This window comes from Gadus chalcogrammus, chromosome 22 (genome assembly GCF_026213295.1).
Source record: "Gadus chalcogrammus isolate NIFS_2021 chromosome 22, NIFS_Gcha_1.0, whole genome shotgun sequence".
NCBI lineage: Eukaryota > Metazoa > Chordata > Actinopteri > Gadiformes > Gadidae > Gadus > Gadus chalcogrammus.
In genome coordinates, this window is record NC_079433.1 from 1205568 (window position 1) to 1226063 (window position 20496).

Sequence of the window (20496 nt, forward strand, 5' to 3'; positions counted from 1 at the left end):
AGACCTGGAGAACATGGCTGCTGACCGCAACTCCTGGCGGTAGCTGTGTCTAGATGGGACCAATACATTGGAGGAAGAAAGGACTGCCAGAAGACATCAAAGAGGGCTCAGGAGAAACACACCCACACCCATGACTGCCAGCAACACCAATACAATGTATACATGCCCCACCTGCAACAGAGCCTGTGGATCCAGGATTGGGCTATTTAGCCATCAGAGAACCCACCGGTAAAAGACAAAGATGGACGTCATCATCGGACTCGATGGACAACAGAAGAGTGTGTGTGTGTGTGTGTGTGTGTGTGTGTGTGTGTGTGTGTGTGTGTGTGTGTGTGTGTGTGTGTGTGTGTGTGTGTGTGTGTGTGTGTGTGTGTCTCATTCATGCTGTATTGTTCACCGGTCCTCCTCCAGCTAGCAGTGGGTTTAATCCTCCCTCTCATATTAAACCATATCAGTCCCGGCCCTCTGCCCCCAGCGCCCTCCAGAACCACGCTCCTCTGACTCACCCAGACCACGGCCCTCTGCCCCCAGCGCCCTCCAGAACCACGCTCCTCTGACTCACCCAGACCACGGCCCTCTGCCCCCAGCGCCCTCCAGAACCACGCTCCTCTGACTCACCCAGACCACGGCCCTCTGCCCCCAGCGCCCTCCAGAACCACGCTCCTCTGACTCACCCAGACCACGGCCCTCTGCCCCCAGCGCCCTCCAGAACCACGCTCCTCTGACTCACCCAGACCACGGCCCTCTGCCCCCAGCGCCCTCCAGAACCACGCTCCTCTGACTCACCCAGACCACGGCCCTCTGCCCCCAGCGCCCTCCAGAACCACGCTCCTCTGACTCACCCAGACCACGGCCCTCTGCCCCCAGCGCCCTCCAGAACCACGCTCCTCTGACTCACCCGGACCACGCAACCCGGTCTCACGAAAATACGTGACACTGTCACGTTATTTAATCTATTGAAACGTGATCAGGGACACGTATTTTCAAAATGTTTGTGTCAAAAAGCACAAATTTCAAACCCATGTATTTCAATTGGAAGTATTTGTCGTGTCACTAAGCACGACCTCCAAACTAAGGTTCTGTCCGGGAGCGTTCTCCCTAATGTCCCTTAAGAACATTTATTGTTAAAAATTGTCTGTGATAACTAACAATATGACAGCTTTTGGCCACCCGTTTCTACTTAAACTTGTCTGTGAGCAATATGACAGCTTTAGGCCACCCGTTTTTACTTTCACCTTTGATTCTGAGAAATTGTTACAATTCACGGATATATTAAATGCAGGTGCGCTGCTCTCTAGGCAAACCGCCAAGGAAAAAAGGGTAGCTGCTTCATCTGTTCTTTTTAGAATTGTACGTCTTGATGTTTTGATCTAGCCATAGATCTATTGTCTTGTTTTTGGCTATGTGAATGGAAGTCCGCGTCGATGCCTCGCAAGTCCAGTGTCGCGAGCGGACGTGACATCTAGAAATCATACCGTATTTAATGGGTTATCATTAATATTGATGTGTAGGGGTTGATTATAACTCGTGAATAATATTGTTTATACCACAGTCTGGGGGAATACTCGTATTCTGATTGGCTGCAGGGTGTGTATTATCTCCTGATATAGGCCTACAGACACCTGCTAAGTAGGCCTAGTTCTAGTCAGTGTTTAGATTCTCTGCCCGAGCCCGAGCCCGACGCGGGCCAGGTCGGGTCGATATTTCCCACCACTATCCTCGGGCCGGGCCTTTGATCGAGCGTTTTATTTTTATTTTATCATTGGTTTATTAGCCTAATCTGAGGAGAAATCTATGCCATAAACAGAAATATTATAGCCTAGGTCTTTATTACACGGGTCTTCTCAATGCCGTGGAACGCTCCGTTCACTTGCATGGGTCCGGTGACCCCTCTGCTGATCAACACTACGAATGCTGGTAACGAATAAATTGTAAAAAAGACACAGCATGTGAAGTTATTTTTTCGTTTTGGCAGGAGCCTTGTAATAAGCGGGCTAATGTATAGAACGTCGCCGGTCAATATCGAAAATAAGACCCTTCAGGGCGAAGCAAGACACCTTCGCTGCGCGTCGGTGTACTGTTCGCCCTGGTGGGGCTTATTTTCCCGATAATGACCGGCGTTCTATGCATTATCCCTACTTATACCACGGTCTGCGGGAATACTCGATTCTGATTGGATGCAGGGTGTGCATTAACTCCTGATATACGGACACCTGGACAAGTAGTTCCGTCAAATTGTCTGTTTACCGTTCTCAATTAATGCGCTAGCTGGCGTATCGTCTCTAAAATAGTAGTAACCATAGCAACGGGAAACAAAACAAAGCTCAGCGGACTATAATACCTCCCGCTACCTCCCGTTCTAAAGTCGTAGCTATGGTCCGTCCTAATTACTGGAGGAGTGAACAACGTTTCCATTGCATGAGAACCCAACGGGCGTGTAATGGTGGTTCCGGGTATTAGTCGGACCCTCAGGCATAACCAGGGAAACAAATGTATGTTTTGTGGAAAACTTTACATTCAGATTGTAAAACGCATGAAAATATAAATGAATGGTCTTAATTTGGTCACCGTTGGTAAGTGACCGTGGTATAAGCGGGATAATGCCCTTCGAGGTGTCCATTATCAGGAATTAATGGACTTCGCGGAGGCAACCGTCCTCCGCTACGCGTCGGACGGTTCACGCCTCCACGTCGTCCATTAATTCCTGATAATGGACACCTCGTCGGGCATTATCCCTTACATATATATTTAGCAGAGTAGACTAAATGTGAACAAAGTTACATGACTTTCTTAATTAATCTGCCTCTGTACAGTACAGCCTGGCCTCTCCTAGCCGGTACAAAATGATGTTGGGGTACTGGTGTAGCTGTTGATGGCTGACCAGCGATGGTTTAGTGGCCAAGCTCTTCCCGCAGACATCACAGGTAAAGGTCTCCCTGGCGTCTGCATGGATCTTCAGATGACTCGCCAGGTTGGACTTTTCACCGAATGTCTTGTCGCACACGGTGCACTGATGTGTAGGCATGTTCCATCTGGTACTGTAAAACATGAATAAATGAGTAAAACTAAAAGCAGATCATTTAGATTGACAATATGTAGCCCTTTATTATACAGAAATCTGCTGTTGGTGTATTAGCCTAGGACAACAAGCTCGCCAGATTGTCAAGAGATTAACACGGTCGCCAAATTGCTTCATGTTACAATTACTCTCGCATCAGCTGTTGTCTCAACAGTCACATTTACCCATATTAACACATATCCACATCAAATTGACCAAGAAAACGTTGATTGTCGCCGAAAAGCAACAAGTTTGCAGGTATGCGACGTAGCCCTTACTATTGTAAACAGTGTCGTTAGCCGCGCCTAGCTATCGTCACAAAACACACATTAATCAGCTTATTATTTCAACAACCCTTGGGTGAATATAGTAATGCGATACACCGTTGGAAAGCTTAGATTGCCACGATTAAAACGAGACTTCCCACGGGTAATATGGTTGCTCACCGACAAAACGGCGATAGGTTGACTAAAGTCTACCCAGCAGCTAAAAACGTAACCTCTACGTCTTCCCTTTATACACAACGACCACGTTATGACACGGTCGAAATCTTTTCTCTTTCTACAAAATCGAAACAGCTTAATACAAACCGTAAAAAAAAAAGTCTAATTATTAACTAGCAAACGATGCAGGGGATAAAATTTACGACTCAAGGCCTCTGGTCTGACCGTTCACAAACAGGCATACAGGGAACACGGGAGGGCATATGCTGAAGCCCTGAATAATGCACGGTCCAGGTTCTATTCCGCAATAATCAACAATAGCCCTGGTAACTCCAAACAGCTCTTTTCAACTGTTCATCACCTTCTCAAACCCCCTTTACCATCCCAATCTGATGTCACCACGGAGAGGTGCAACATGCACATCAACTTTTTTAAACAAAAAGTGAATAATATCCGCTCACACCTCTCCATCACTACTGCCCTGCCCCTTCAAACTGCTGACCCACCGATTGACTCTGTGCAGACCCTCTGCTCCTTCTCCAGCATCACAAAGGAAGAGGTGGAGGACGTCATCAGGAAAATGAAGCCATCCACTTGTGCACTAGACCCCTTCCCTACAGCTCTGCTGAAGGCCAACATCTCTGCTGTCTCTCCACTCATCACCAATATCATTAACCACTCCCTCCTGGCCGGCCATATCCCATCTGCATTAAAAACTGCTGTCATCAGACCAACATTAAAAAAACCTACCCTTGATCCAGAAGTCCTCTCCAACTACAGGCCCATCTCAAATCTCCCATTTCTGTCAAAACTTCTGGAAAAAACAGTTGCAGCACAACTCCAGGATCACCTCATACAACATCACTTGTTTGAAAAATTCCAGTCTGGTTTCCGCTATGGCCACAGTACAGAAACAGCCTTGGTCAGGGTCACAAATGACCTCCTGATGGCAGCAGACACCGGCTCCCCATCTCTCCTCATCCTCCTGGACTTAACAGCTGCTTTTGATACGGTTGACCACAATATTCTCCTTCACCGCCTGCAATACACCATTGGACTATCAGGAAATGTAAAGAACTGGTTCACCTCGTACCTCACTGACAGAACTGAGCACGTTGCCCTGGGCAAAGCAAAATCACACACCAACAACGTCACCTGCGGTGTCCCCCAGGGCTCGGTGTTGGGCCCCACACTGTTCTCACTGTACATGCTCCCCCTGGGTAGTGTCATTAGCAGGCATGGCTTGTCTTACCACTGCTATGCTGATGATACACAGCTCTACATCAGGACAACCCCCACTTCTTCTGCCCCTCTGCCAACATCCACACTGACCACCTGCCTGGAGGAGATAGAGGCGTGGATGAAGCTCAACTTCCTACAACTTAACAGCCATAAAACGGAAGCCATCCTTATTGGCACGCCACATCAGCTCCGCTCCCCCACCATCACCAATATCACCTTCTCTGGCAAAAACATCCCCCTTTCCACATCCGTCACCAACCTCGGTGTTAAAATGGACCCACAACTTAATTTTGACACCCACATCAAACACCTCTGTAAGACAGCTTTATACCACCTCAGGAACATCGCCAAACTCCGCCAATCACTCACCCTGGCTGATGCAGAGAAGCTCGTCCATGCCTTTGTCTCCTCCAGGTTGGACTACTGCAATGCACTCCTCATTGGGATCCCTGGCAAGAGCATCCAGAGGCTCCAATACATTCAAAACAGTGCTGCCAGGGTCCTGATGAGGGTGCGCAAGCATGACCACATCACCCCCATCCTGAAATCACTGCACTGGCTCCCTGTCTCACTCAGAATTGAGTACAAGGTCTCCCTCCTCACCCACCAGTGCCTTCACGGACTTGCCCCCCTCTACCTTCAGGAACTCCTCACCCCCCCGACAAACTCACGTACACTCCGTTCAGGATCCACTCACACCCTCCAAACCCGACATACGAAGCTGTGCACCATGGGTGATCGGGCCTTTTCTGCTGCTGCCCCTAGACTATGGAACGCCCTCCCTGACCACCTGAGGGCTCCACAGACTACAGCTCTTTTTAAACGGAACCTCAAAACCCATCTCTTTAAAAGAGCATTTAGCTAAACTTTCTTTGAGGTTCCCCCTTTTTAATAGTTTTTTGGTATTTTTTTCTCTGAAGCACTTTGAGATTCTTGAATATAAAGTGCATTATAAATAAAATGTATTATTATTATTATTATATAAGCCTCCACTGCTCCAAACTCTATTTGTGAAACATGCAGACGGAATAGTGAGACTGCCAGCAGGCAGCAGCAAAGAGATGTAGCGACCTCGGTTTATTTCTCCAGCTTTCACAGACACACAAACACGCACACAGATTGCTTGGTCTTTTTTTTGTTTCGTCGTTGTCTGTTAAACCGCCAAGTGGAGCGACGTGTCTGGGAAGCTAGCCTCTTGGTCTGAGCATGTGTGTGCATCGCTTCTCGGCCTTTTGGCTAAGATCAAGTGTAGTATCTGTTCTTATCAGTTTAATATCTGATACGTCCCCTACCCGGGGACCATATATTAAATTGATTTTTCGAACTGGGAGATGGAAAAGGGGCTTGCTCCGTCCACTCCACGCATCGACCTGGTATTGCAGTAACTCCAGGACCGGTGCACCCCTCTCTCACTGTGAAAAACAAAACTAAACTCCTCCTGAGAGTACACCCGTCCGCCTGTAGACAATAAAGTGTCATTTACAATTCACAAACGCACTGTTTACAATTGCTCCAACGATATTCTGTTGTAGTGATGTTATGGTTTGCGTCGAGGCATCGGGGCGTGTGTCGAGTACCTCGGCTCCTCCCCCAGCGAAGCTCCGTATCACATAGGCGAAATGACGTGGCGCGTGACGTTCGAGGCTTCATCTCGGGCTGTTCCGCGATATGGGTTCACAATTGGCACATTTCTACAAAAAGAAGACCCTACCCAGTTCCAAGATCACTTTTATGGCTATGTAATTAATCACACTCGTTCTCAGACATCATGCAGTTCTATTATTACAATTATTAGTAGGCTACTGTAGTTATAAGACAATCTATTTTGCCCGGGATGACTTAAAACCTTTGTCAAATGATTTGTTCTCTACCATGAGCTCGGGAGATATTTATGAACGGCACACTCACACGTATCACTGAAATGACTTTAATTCTTAAACGTTTTGATGTTGTACGAAGCAAACATCACATCATCACAGGAAACTCTTTCTTTCATCATCATTTCATTCCTTGTCCCTAGTGTGGTGAACCTCAGTAGGGGTTGTGAATGCAACCCCATCTAAGCTCCTCCTCCTGCACCCAGGTGCAGATAAAAGGGCCAAGATGGCTAAAGTCAGCCTCTGTTGGTTTCCTCCTAGGGTGGTGAGTAGGGTCCCCGCTTTTTAATAGTTGTGAGTTCCCATTTGAACTTTTATTAATTAGTGTCTCTTGTTTTTAGGATCCCCTGCTGCTGTTTTGTATGGTTTTAGTTGTTCTGGTTAGCTGTTTTGTTTTGTTTTGGTTCCGTTTGCTATTTTGTTTTGGTTGCTTTGCTTAAGTTTGCTTTTGTGTTATTTTCCCTTTTCTGTTTCATTGTTTGACCTTTGGTTTGCTGGGTTACTTAACCCCTGTTTTGCAGTTTGGTTTGGTTTTGATCCTGTTTTCTTTATTTAGTTATTGTAATAAAAGAAACGGTTAATATAGTTATTGTCTCTGCCTCTTTAGTTCTTGAACCTGTGTCCTTATTATTTCTGTAATATCATAGTTTAACTTTCTTTGTTCTATATTTCCTGGGGTGTAATTCCCCAGGTGGCGTTGTCGGTCCCTCTTTAGTTATTTCCCCCTCCCCTCGTTAATATTGACTGTTGCACTGAGCCCCGCCACATCTTGGCGTTGTCGGCAGGATTACTTTCAGGCAGAGACTTGTAGTTTTCATTTTTTTTTTCCACAACCCAATTGATTTGTACGTAGTTTGTTAAGGTTTATTATTTCTACAAAACGGCAGCAGGTCCTCGAAGGATCCGTGAATTGTACCCTGATAATCTCTTCTCTCTTCCATCATGGAGGAGGAACTCTCCCAGCTAAAAGACTTGATAACGCAGCTTCAAGCTGAGAATCGACAGATGCGTGATGAACGAGAAGGCAACCAGCCAGGGCCCAGTGCGGCATCAACGAGTGCCTCTGCCCCAAGGAACCCAGTAAACGAGAGACTGATTTTTGTACCCAGAGACCGGAAGTGCCCCATGTTTAGGGGTAGAACAGGCCTCAATATTGTTGAGTGGGTTGAAGAGCTTCAGGCTTGTACACGTTCTAGGCGTTTGTCATCAGTTGAGAAAGCAATTTTCATTTATGATCACCTGGAAGGAGAGGCCAGAGAGGAAGTTAAATACAGATCTCGGACAGAAAAGGAAGATCCAGACAAGGTCCTAGCTATACTTCAGGAACAGTATGGGTGTACTAGATCATATGTGTCTTTGCAGGAAGATTTCTTTTCTAGGAAGCAACAAGAGGGAGAAACCCTGCAAGAATTTTCACATGCACTAATGAGTCTGATAGAGAAGGTTGTAAAGAAAGCCCCCAATGGTCTACCCAACAAAGATGTATTACTCAGAGATCAATTTGTGGAACATGTGTCTGATTGTACTCTTCGCAGAGAGCTTAAACAATTTGTTCGAGGCCACCCTACTACCACCCTGATAGATGTCCGCAGTGAGGCCATTAGGTGGGAACAGGAGGGAATGCCAGGGGGTGGGAGAGGTAGAAGTCACTCTGTCCCCTCTTTTTTTGGGTTTCAGCACACTGTCCAGGGAGTCAATCCAAGCCACAGCAGGGTGGGTAACCCATCAGGTAGCTCCGAGCTAGGGGAGTTAAAAGAAATCCTTCAGACTCAGCAAGAGCAGCTAAACCAGCTTACCAGAAGTCTTGCAGCCATCACTCATGCCCCTAGACCCCAGTATGATAAGAAAAACCTTATCTGTAGGAGGTGCCAACAGCCTGGTCATTTTGCTAGGGAGTGTAATGGTGCCCATGTAGCTGCGTCATCCAAGCTAGCTACCACAGCAGTACAATCCAGCTCTAGGGATGAGCGCTGTCCACCTAACCAGGGAAACTTTCACCCCCTGAACTGTTGAGCCAAAGTTCAGGTGGGGGCTCTACTTGCTCCAAGTCTCATGTCCATGATCCGGGAAATTTGGTTTCAGCTTGCCCCAATATTATCATAAATATGGGTGGGGTGGAGATTCCATGCCTGGTTGATACAGGGTCAATGGTGTCAACAATAACAGAGAGTTTCTTTGTAAAGCATTTTGAACCCTGGGGCTCAGAAAAACTCCATTCCTGTAACTGGTTAAGGCTGACTGCTGCTAATGGGATGGCCATACCTTACATAGGATACCTTGAGTTAGATGTGCAGCTTTGTGGCAAAGAAATTGTTAAGCGGGGGGTTTTGGTGGTAAAGGATCCCCAAAACAGTACAGCTACAGTTCCTGGTGTGCTGGGAATGAACATAATTAAGGAATGTTACTTGGAGTTGTTTGTACGGCATGGCCCTGCTCTTTTTAACCTACCTTCTGTGCTGCAGGCTCCCCCCCTAATTCAGCACGCCCTCCAGCAGTGTCACCAAATTCAGGCTACTACCCCTCTGGATTGCTCAGGTCGTGTAAAAGTAAAGGGAGGGAGGGTATGCAGAGACCCCGGGGGTACCTTGAAAATTGTTGCCGCCTCCTGTTCACAACATTTAGCAAATTATGCCTTATTCGAGCCCCTGAGTAATGGCCTGCCTTCAGGGCTACTAGCCTCCCCAGCACTGGTCCGTGTGAGTAGAGGTACTGTTTACATCCCGATTGTCAATGTAGGGATTCAGGATGTTTTACTCTACCCCAGTGCTGTCCTAGGCACCCTAAGTAATGCCCATCTCGTGAGTTTACCTGCAGGGCTTGAGGAGAGGGAATTAGCAGCCACAGTTTCCTCCCAGACATTAACTAATGAAGTGCAGGATAAGATTGCTGCAGTTGATCTAACAGCTCTATCAGAGCAGGAGCAAGGTCAGGTCAGAACCTTATTGCACAAGTACAGTGACGTATTTTCTGCAAACGAGGGAGATATAGGCTGCACTAACCTTATTTCTCATGACATTCCTTTAGAGGATGAGGTACCGGTACGCCAAAGATATCGGCGCATCCGCCCTTCAGAGTACGAAGCAGCCAAGGCCCACATCCACCAGCTCCTTGAGGCACGGGTTATTAGAGAAAGTAGTAGCCCCTTTGCTTCCCCCATCGTGCTGGTCAAGAAAAAGGATGGCAGCCTCCGCTTGTGTGTGGACTACCGGCTCTTAAACAGTAAGACCCGCAAGGATGCCTTTCCCTTGCCCCGCATTGAAGAGTCCCTTGACTCCCTGTCAGGAGCCTGCTGGTTCTCCACCCTGGACCTTGCTGCTGGGTACAACCAAGTACCAGTCACTGAAAAGGACAAAATGAAGACTGCATTCTGCACACCCTTTGGGCTGTTTGAGTGGAACCGGATGCCCTTTGGGTTGTGCAATGCCCCAAGTACCTTCCAGAGGTTAATGGAGAGGATCTTTGGAGATCAGCACTGTCAGTCATTGTTGCTTTACCTGGATGATATTGTTGTTTTCTCCTCAACAGTAACAGAGCATGTCGAACGCTTGGAGTCTGTACTAGGCCGCCTGCAGCAAGAAAATCTCAAAGCCAAGTGGGAAAAGTGCTGCTTTTTCAAACCAGAGGTGAGCTACTTGGGGCACATCATATCAAAGGATGGTGTGTCTACTGACCCTGGCAAAATAGACGTTGTTTCAAAGTGGCAGCGACCTAACCATGTGTCAGAGTTGCGTTCCTTCTTGGGTTTTGCAAGCTACTACAGACGCTTCATCGATGGGTTTGCCAAGTTGGCCGCACCCTTGCATCGCCTGGTGGCTGAAATGAATGGCACAAAATCCAGGAGACCATCTAAAGAGAGCCTACTTGTTGCATGGACGGAGGAGTGTGAGCGGAGTTTTGAAGGCCTTAAAAGTAGGTTTGTGAGTGCTCCAGTTCTGGCCTATGCCAACTTCTCCTTGCCTTTCATCCTAGAAGTTGATGCCAGCTACAGTGGGCTCGGGGCTGTGCTCTCCCAAAATCAGGATGGCAGGGTCAGACCTATAGCTTATGCTAGCCGGGGCCTCAGACCTACGGAAAGAAACATGAGTAATTACAGCTCAATGAAATTGGAGTTTCTGGCCCTTAAGTGGGCCCTTACCGAAAAATTCAGAGATTACCTGCTTGGCCAAAAATGCGTGGTGTTCACGGACAATAACCCTCTCAGCCACTTGTCTACAGCCAAGCTAGGTGCTACAGAACAGCGTTGGGCTTCACAACTTGCTGCATTTGATTTCACCATCAAGTACAGGCCTGGTCGAAGTAATCAAAATGCAGATGCACTCTCCCGACAGCACCCACCCAGGGCTACTGACTCTGAACTTGTAGCCTCTGGCAGTCATGTCCCAGAACCACTGAAGCAGTTCTTTAAACCTGATCAGACAATCAGGGCTACCCAGGCCACCATCACTGTTTTCCCCTCTCACTCCCCATCTGATTTATGTATCTTACAGGAAGTTGACCCTGCCATCAAGGAATTCCTGAGGTTTTGGACCCGGAAGAAGGGCCCAGATGCAGCTGAACGGCACCAGACCTCCAAGGAAGTGCTTGGGCTAGTCAGACAGTGGGATCGAATGATGCAAAAAGATGGAGTATTGCATCGCACAGTCTGCCACCCCAAAGCGGGGGATCTCCTTCAATTGGTGCTCCCCATGTCGCTCAAGAATCAGGTCCTTCATCAGCTGCATCAGGAGCATGGGCATCAAGGTGTCGAACGGACAACCGACTTGGTACGGCAGCGGTGCTATTGGCCAGGGATGCACCAGGACATCAAGCAATGGTGTCTGGACTGTGAACGATGTCAGGTAGCCAAAGATACTCATCCTGCTACTCGTACATACATGGGACATCTACTTGCTTCTCGCCCAAATCAGATACTCGCTGTTGACTTCACAACATTGGAGTCATCCAGGAATGGGATGGAGAATGTCCTTGTCATGACGGATGTCTTTTCCAAGTACACTCAAGCAGTCCCAACCCATGACCAAAGGGCTACCACAGTGGCGCAGGTGTTGGTGAATGAGTGGTTCTATAAGTTTGGGGTACCAGGGCGTATTCATTCGGACCAAGGCAGAAACTTTGAGAGCCAACTCATCCAACAGCTCTGTGGTATGTATGGTATAGACAAAAGCCACACCACTCCATACCATCCAGCTGGTAATGGCCAATGTGAGCGTTTCAATCGCACCCTCCACAACCTCCTACGCACCCTTCCTGTTACCAAAAAGAGGGATTGGTCCTGCTACCTCCCACAAGTGACATTCTCATATAACACAACAGCACATCAGTCCACTGGAGAGTCCCCATTTTTTCTGATGTTTGGGCAAGACCCCCAGTTACCTGTTGATTTCCTTTTGGGCAGAGTGCAGGAACCTGTAGCTGGCAGTGCCCATGATTGGATTGTTGAACACCAGTACCGGCTGTGCCATGCATTTGAGGGTGCCACCAAGAATCTCGCGGCTGCGGCTGAGCGACGCAAGAAGAATCATGATCAACATGTGCGGGATCCATCCTTACAAGAAGGAGAGCTGGTATTCCTTAGAAATGTCGGGCTAAGAGGTCGCCACAAGATTCAGGACATCTGGAGCTCTGTAGTGTACAAGGTGTTGAAGGCCCCATCAGGACAAGGACCAGTGTACTCCATTGCCCCTGTAACTGACCTACATCAGGTAAAACATGTTCATCGTGTATTACTTAAAAGAAATTTGGATCATGTGACTGACTGCCCTTCTAGCGAGCCACTCCAGGAGGTAGAATCGCCTCTTATAGATGGGACTGCACAGGATGGTGAATGGTTCCTACTGGCTCCTTCAGGATTGGACAGCCAACCAAGTCGGCAAACCCAAGCCACCCCTCCACAAACTCCACCAGAAGTGCAGGTACCACCTTCTAGCCAACACCAAGCAAGTTATTTACCTGATATAACTGCTGTTTTTCCGGGCACCAGTGAGGCACCCCCCAGAAGGACCAACCGGACCAATGCCGGGACGCACCACAACCTCCACCACCAACCTCAAGCGGCTGGAAGTAGAGCAATAGGGGCTGCTGACTCTCTGATGCCCGTGCTTAGTGGCTGTGTGGTGTTTAGGCCATGGCAGTAAATGTAAATCGTCGGGCCGACGATTAAAAACCCAGGGGGTAGATTGTGGTGAACCTCAGTAGGGGTTGTGAATGCAACCCCATCTAAGCTCCTCCTCCTGCACCCAGGTGCAGATAAAAGGGCCAAGATGGCTAAAGTCAGCCTCTGTTGGTTTCCTCCTAGGGTGGTGAGTAGGGTCCCCGCTTTTTAATAGTTGTGAGTTCCCATTTGAACTTTTATTAATTAGTGTCTCTTGTTTTTAGGATCCCCTGCTGCTGTTTTGTATGGTTTTAGTTGTTCTGGTTAGCTGTTTTGTTTTGTTTTGGTTCCGTTTGCTATTTTGTTTTGGTTGCTTTGCTTAAGTTTGCTTTTGTGTTATTTTCCCTTTTCTGTTTCATTGTTTGACCTTTGGTTTGCTGGGTTACTTAACCCCTGTTTTGCAGTTTGGTTTGGTTTTGATCCTGTTTTCTTTATTTAGTTATTGTAATAAAAGAAACGGTTAATATAGTTATTGTCTCTGCCTCTTTAGTTCTTGAACCTGTGTCCTTATTATTTCTGTAATATCATAGTTTAACTTTCTTTGTTCTATATTTCCTGGGGTGTAATTCCCCAGGTGGCGTTGTCGGTCCCTCTTTAGTTATTTCCCCCTCCCCTCGTTAATATTGACTGTTGCACTGAGCCCCGCCACACTAGCGTACTCATTTGAAGCTTCGAGGTCGAACCACTTTGATGGTTCACCTGGCTGCGAGGCTTTGACGTTTCATGAGGCATCATCTCGCCACCACTATTCTGTTGTTTAAGAAAGAAAAAAGGATTCTTTCTGTGGCGTGTCGACAAGGGCGTCAGTTTGTTTTTAGAAGTGGTGGGGACAATAACCATAAGCTTGAGTGTGGTCTGAAAAGTGCTGGGTACCCTTATGTAAGCTATTCATCCATTCAACGCTGCATTACAATATGCTCTACAGTGTATTGTCAGGTGTTGAAATTATTCGAATACAGGTTCGGAAAATTAGTATTTGAAGCTTAAATCAGTATTCGGAGCTTCGTTATTTTTTTTTTCCACGTACGTGACTTTACCCGAGGGAGGGAGGCAAACTATAAGCGTCAGCGACACCAAGCAGAGAAGCGAGAGAGGTGGAGGAAGAATAGATATCTTGTTTCCCTTTACTTTATAACACAACATTAGCGGGATCTCTGGAGGAAAAGTAATACTTAAAACCTTAGCTTAGTTGTTTGTTTACGTTCGCTGTACAGCGCCGCGCCAATCAACTGACTGGCTTGCTGCAGAGCGTGAGCGTCTGGGAATACCCGGTCAATATAATGGATATAATATGGACACATAGGACAATCAATATTCGGTATTTGTTATGGATTTATTGTACAAATTCCCTGAAAAGATGCACGTTCCAGGATGAATTGAAAAGCTCCCCTAAGGGCTGAGATGGCAGAGAACAGCTGATTTGGAACGGAGCAACAGCTGTTCGCTTTCACGGGGAAAAACTAAGGAACTTCAACCTACTTAGGCCTACTAATTAACGTTCAAAAGCTATTCAATCTTCAACAAAATATGCAGATACTGTCAAAATCGGTTCCAGGGAGTATATAAGGATTATTAATGTTGTTTTTGATAGTGTTTTTTTCTGGAACGAGTATTCGAATATTCGCTCGTAAAAACCAACGAGTATTCGAAGCCTGAAAAATGGCATTCGGGCCAGCCCTATGAAGATCCTATTCGAACAATAAAAGTTGAAAACCACAGTTTGTGTTTTGGCTTGTTTTGCAAAACGGTGTTGGAAACACCAGGGTATTGGCTCGGGATATGTAGGCCTAATACTAATACACACAGGACAAAGAACAGTGTTGGCAATTTAACACTTATCTTGACATCAACCAGACAAACCAGTTTACCAGACAAACAATGCCAGACTGTAAAGGGGGTACGAAATGAAACGAGGTACTGAGCATCAGCCTTTTGAAGACGAGCAAGGGCTGCTGGTAGCATATGTTATGCTGCATTAAAGAAAAAAAGAAAAATACAAGCACCCAGAGGAGAATTGCATCTGCCAAATCCTGACCACCAGTAAACACTTGCGAAGGACCAATGTAGCCTTCACTCGTTACAACATCATAAGAAAATTGTCCACAAATAAAATCCCCTTCAGTTTAGGATAATCACACAGGTTATGCGAGAACATATTTATGTCAGGTTAGGCCTACCGGGCTCCAAGTCGTCACATATCTCAATCAGACAAAACCAACTATAACCACATTGGCATAGCAATCGCACCGTGTGTAGCTGCTACTAGCTGCAATCTATATATACAATGCATACTAACTGGAGCACCAACCAGAATCAGATCACAATCGCTTAGGACCGTGGGTAACCTTTGGCCAGGTCATCACGATTCACGAGCAAACAGAACCAGCAGCAAAGATTACGTAAACCAATTTCTTACCTTATGTGGCCCTCCACATGCAGGCTAGATGACGTATCCATATCGATATCCAGTGTCACAAACATGCTTTTTATAGGAAGCAAAAGGACCGGCTATTTTCTGAATAAAAATGTCAATTTTGGCTGTCTGTCTTGAAACTTCTCCAGTGCGTTCACACCAAACGCAACGGGACGACAAGATCCCATACAAAGTGAACGTATAGACGCGTATCAGGCGAATTTTTTTGATTTGTCGCGCCACACTTTCGCCGTGCACAGGCGAGCGCGTTCACGAGGATTTGTGGCGCGACAAATTTAAACTTTGACACGAATTTCGCGTGATGACAGCCAATCAGCGTTCAACAGCGTGGCCACTGAGTGACATGTGTAACGTAACAGCCAATCAGCGTTCAACCGTCAAACTCAGCGCAGTGCAGTCCGGGGTGTACGGCAGCATGGAGGAGAAAGTGATTGTTGCCGTTTGCGACTCTCGGAGCTCTATATATAATAGTATATAATATAATATGATTGTATATATAATATCAATCACGGCCAAAAGCTCTGTGTGCCTCCGGATGGCCGTAGCGCGGGGACCTCATAGGGATTGGGCTTCTCGGGAGTCGGGGTTTGTTCACCGGCGTTGCTATGGGTTCCGGTTTTGTGTGTTCCAACGGTTTATTAGGTAGGCCTATCTAATAAATGATGTCTTCGAGCGCGCCAATCGCATGATTTTAGACTCGACGATTTCGGTTGAGTATGTGGGGATTTTTTCAGTCGCAATTGGTTTGCACATTTTTAAAACTGGTGGGGACAAAATTCGTATTTCAAATAGTGGGGGGGACATGTCCCCCCCGTCCCCCCCGTAATCGACGCCTATGGTGTCGATAACTCGGACCTCCAGGTTTCCTTTCGTTATGCTTCCATCACGCTGATTTCAGATTCGCCTGTCATCGTGTGACCGGTGGTCTACAGTGTTTATTAAAGTCTAGACATCTCCGAATGCTTTGCAACCGTTCTCCTGGGGAACACGCGTGGGCATCGTTCAGCCCACCTGAACGTGTACAACTCATACTTACCTGGCAAGGGAGATACCATGATCAAGAAGGTGGTTCACCCATAGCGAGGCTCAGCCATTGCACTGAGGTTGTTGCTGACCCGTGCGAATTCCCCAAATGTGGGAATCTCGATTGCATAATTTCTGGTAGTGGGGGACTGCGTTCGCGCTCTCCCCTGATCATGTTGTTCTAAAGAAATAATAGCTATGAATGATACCACCCTGAGCACGCCCGATCTCGTCTGATCTCGGAGGCTAAGCAGTGTCCGGCCTGGTTAGTACTTGGATGGGTGACCGCCTGGGAATGGCTCATGACCCCCCAAAGTCCCTATCCCTCAACACTGGGATCGATCAAAACGGACGGCTCCATCTGGTGGCCACTGGTGGGTGGTTTTATTTTCAGAAATGTCATGTGCAAGGCCTAGATTATCAAAATCCACTAGTCTGCTGGATGTTTTGTTTATTATTTTCATACTTTGAGTGGATGTAGCTGATGAGATTCATACAATCAAGTGGAAAAGTGTTAAATTGCTACATTTTTGGGCTGAATTAAGAAAAATAATAAGAGCCATTCACAGAACTCATTGTTTTGACCACACAGGGAGTGCAGCCATCACAGTGGGGGTGTATTCACACCTCTGGTTGCGGGAGTGAAGACACAAGGACTTCTAATTTCTTTGGTGTGTTTTTTCTTTCCAATACCCCACCCCTTCTGAAACCCAAGCACACTGAGACTCCAAAATACTTTTACAACTTTTATTTTTCAACCAGAATGTGTTTCATTGAAAAGGCAATCCATATAAACACAAATAAACAAGATCATTTTAGTTAAAAGCTCGCCCACCACGACTAGGTACAGATCTACAGGCGAGAACACGAGAGCATGAGACGAGAGACAAACATGTACTACCATTTGCAAACATTTAGTTAAACATGGAGCTGACAGACATACACACATCACAAGGACAGGCACATATAAATAACATTAATAATAATAAAAAACACTCAACAATTAAAGAACACACACACACACACACACACACACACACACACACACACACACACACACACACTTGTACTTAAGATACAAATCAACAATTGGCTTGTACAGGCTAAAGTGCAATAATGAACATGATTATCCATAGACTCGGGTGACCAATCAACAAATAATGGCTCAAGCTGTTCCTCACTTTTGTGTTTTCTTGAGCAAACTTTTGTTAAAACTGAAGCAGACAAATACATACAAACATCACAAAGACATGAAGCTGACAAAGACAAACAACATGCATGACAAAAACACAGATTATCTGAACATGAACAACCACTAAAGGGTATGTAAACTGATTGTGTTAGATTGGAACTGATTATGGTTTAAAAGATTGGCCTCGATATTGAACATAGAGCAGAATGGATACTACAAAGTTAATTTTAACAGCAATATAAATAATAATAAATAAAAAGCGAACAAAAGAACTTCAAGTAAATCTGCAAAGTGCCTTTTTTTTTAACGATATAAATAAATAGATAGTGCTTAATGAAGCACTTTAAAAAACACACACAAAGACAAAGACAAACACACACAAACAAGCCTCTTTCTCTCTCTTACAGATGGCACAGGAACAGTGGCATCACAGAGGTAAGTTATTCACACACACACACACACACACACACACACACACACACACACACACACACACACACACACACACACACACACACACACACACACACACACACACACACACACACACACATACACACACGCATTTCCAGGTATTTACACAGTCCTCCTGTCCAACTCTGCATCCACGACACTCTTAAAGTGTTCAAAGTTGTCATACACCACATTGTAAAAGCCAGGGGTAGTGGACTTCCTAGTGGATGGACAGTAGGAAAACATTTTCTGCATGCTTCCAGCCACTTTGTCCTTGAAAGGGTTGTACCTCTTCCACTGTCCACCACAGTTTGGCATTTGGCAAGCCCCACATGGCCTTGAGGACTTGTTAGGCATGAATGTCTTCACTGTTGGTGCAGGAGGGACAAGGCTCTGGCTGCAGGATGGCCCACGAAACAGGACGTAGGGGGCCTGTGGCTGTGCGGGGAGGACCAGCAGTATGGGTGCTGCCGACACAGGGGGTGGGCCGTAGGTCAACGCAGCAGGTGGCCTCGGCTGGAGGTGGGTGGGCGCAGGAGGCCTCGGCAGAATGGGGGTGAGCGCAGCAGGCTTCAGCCGGGTGGAGGACGACAAACCCAGTGGGCTGAACGGGCCGGTTCGCTGGAGTCACAGGCTCATCAACAAATAATCTGGAAATATAAAATACACATGTGATCAGTATTGATATGACGTGTGTGCTATTTGCTTTCCACAGCCAACAGGTGAAACAAAGTGCTTATGACAACTTACCTCCGCTTCTCACCACGTCTCTTTCCAGCCTGGTGATGGATGTGCCGGTACTGGACCTGAGGCCGGTCTGGCGGAGCAGTCGCTCCTTCTGCCACTTCAGCAGCTCGTTCTGCTCTCCCTGCTGGCAGTACTGGAACAGCAGCCACACCAGCCAGCCGACATCATTCTCCACAAGCCACCTGAAGGTCTGACCGGCGTGCTTCCCGAACGTGATGACCAGCTGACCTTTCCAAAGGTCTCTGCTGTCTTGAGACCCAGCCATTTAGGGTCAACAACAGTGCTGCTGCGGGCCTCTGCCACAGACCTTGCTGCCTCTGTACAGTACAGCCTGGCCTCTCCTAGCCGGTACAAAATGATGTTGGGGTACTGGTGTAGCTGTTGATGGCTGACCAGCGATGGTTTAGTGGCCAAGCTCTTCCCGCAGACATCACAGGTAAAGGTCTCCCTGGCGTCTGCATGGATCTTCAGATGGCTCGCCAGGTTGGACTTTTCACCGAATGTCTTGTCGCACACGGTGCACTGATGTGTAGGCTGTAGGCCAGATGTTCCATCTGGTACTGTAAAACATGAATAAATGAGTAAAACTAAAAGCAGATCATTTAGATTGACAATATGTAGCCCTTTATTATACAGAAATCTGCTGTTGGTGTATTAGCCTAGGACAACAAGCTCGCCAGATTGTCAAGAGATTAACACGGTCGCCAAATTGCTTCATGTTACAATTACTCTCGCATCAGCTGTTGTCTCAACAGTCACATTTACCCATATTAACACATATCCACATCAAATTGACCAAGAAAACGTTGATTGTCGCCGAAAAACAACAAGTTTGCAGGTATGCGACGTAGCCCTTACTATTGTAAACAGTGTCGTTAGCCGCGCCTAGCTATCGTCACAAAACACACATTAATCAGCTTATTATTTCAACAACCCTTGGGTGAATATAGTAATGCCATACACCGTTGGAAAGCTTAGATTGCCACGATTAAAACGAGACTTCCCACGGGTAATATGGTTGCTCACCGACAAAACGGCGATAGGTTGACTAAAGTCTACCCAGCAGCTAAAAACGTAACCTTCCCTTTATACACAACGACCGTGTTATGACACGGTCGTATGAGGGGCCGTTTAGGACATAACTAATTGAGACACTCTCACACACATACCTATGAAACACTCTTACACTCACTACTGAATAGGGTGACCAGACGTCCTCTTTTTCCCGGACATGTCCTCTTTTCGAGACCTAAAAAATGCGTCCGGCAGGGATTCCAAAAACGTCCGGTATTTTGCCTCGTCGCAAAAAAAGAAAAATATATATATTATTGTTAATATTATCTGACTGTAGAGAGAGTCTGTCATTGGGCGACCGATCTAATGTGCTCGTTGAGAAGGTGCCGTGTATAGACGGAATGAAACCCCCAATGAAGTACGTAGGCTCACGATACAAACCCCCCCCCCCCCCCCCCCCCATAGTGAATGTAAGAGTGTTTCATAGGTATGTGTGCATGAAATTCCAAGGTCGGCATTTAAACCGGAAGGCGGGAACAAAGAGTGCCGGTTTCTAAGCCAACGGGGAAGAGCGTGACATTTCAGCCAATCTAAACCAACGGTGAAGAGCGTGACTGACATTTCAGGTTTTTTGGCTCAGATTGGCGCGCTCTGGCTATTCAAAAATGCACTCTTTGTTCCCGCCTTCCGGTTTAAATGCCGACCTTGACCTTGGAATTTCATGCACACATACCTATGAAACACTCTTACATTCACTATTGAAACGCTCTCACCGTCACTACTGAAATTACTGGTATGAATACTACATGTGAAACGCTTGCACATCCTCATGTAAGAGCATACATACATATAACTGAAAAAC

General features: G+C 46.7%; 2 non-coding genes and 1 pseudogene across 2 annotated transcripts; all 3 read left to right on the top strand.

Moving 5' to 3' along the window:
* Positions 1 to 43, top strand: part of LOC130376144 (basic proline-rich protein-like) — a 175953-nt pseudogene extending 175910 nt beyond the window's left edge.
* A 5916-nt stretch (positions 44 to 5959) lies between these two features.
* LOC130376409 (U2 spliceosomal RNA) lies at positions 5960 to 6150 on the top strand. The gene has a single exon (XR_008894039.1). It is a non-coding gene; the product is annotated as a U2 spliceosomal RNA (small nuclear RNA).
* Positions 6151 to 16233: 10083 nt separating this feature from the next.
* On the top strand, positions 16234 to 16398 carry LOC130376396 (U1 spliceosomal RNA). Its single transcript, XR_008894027.1, has one exon. It is a non-coding gene; the product is annotated as a U1 spliceosomal RNA (small nuclear RNA).
* Positions 16399 to 20496: the final 4098 nt, after the last annotated feature.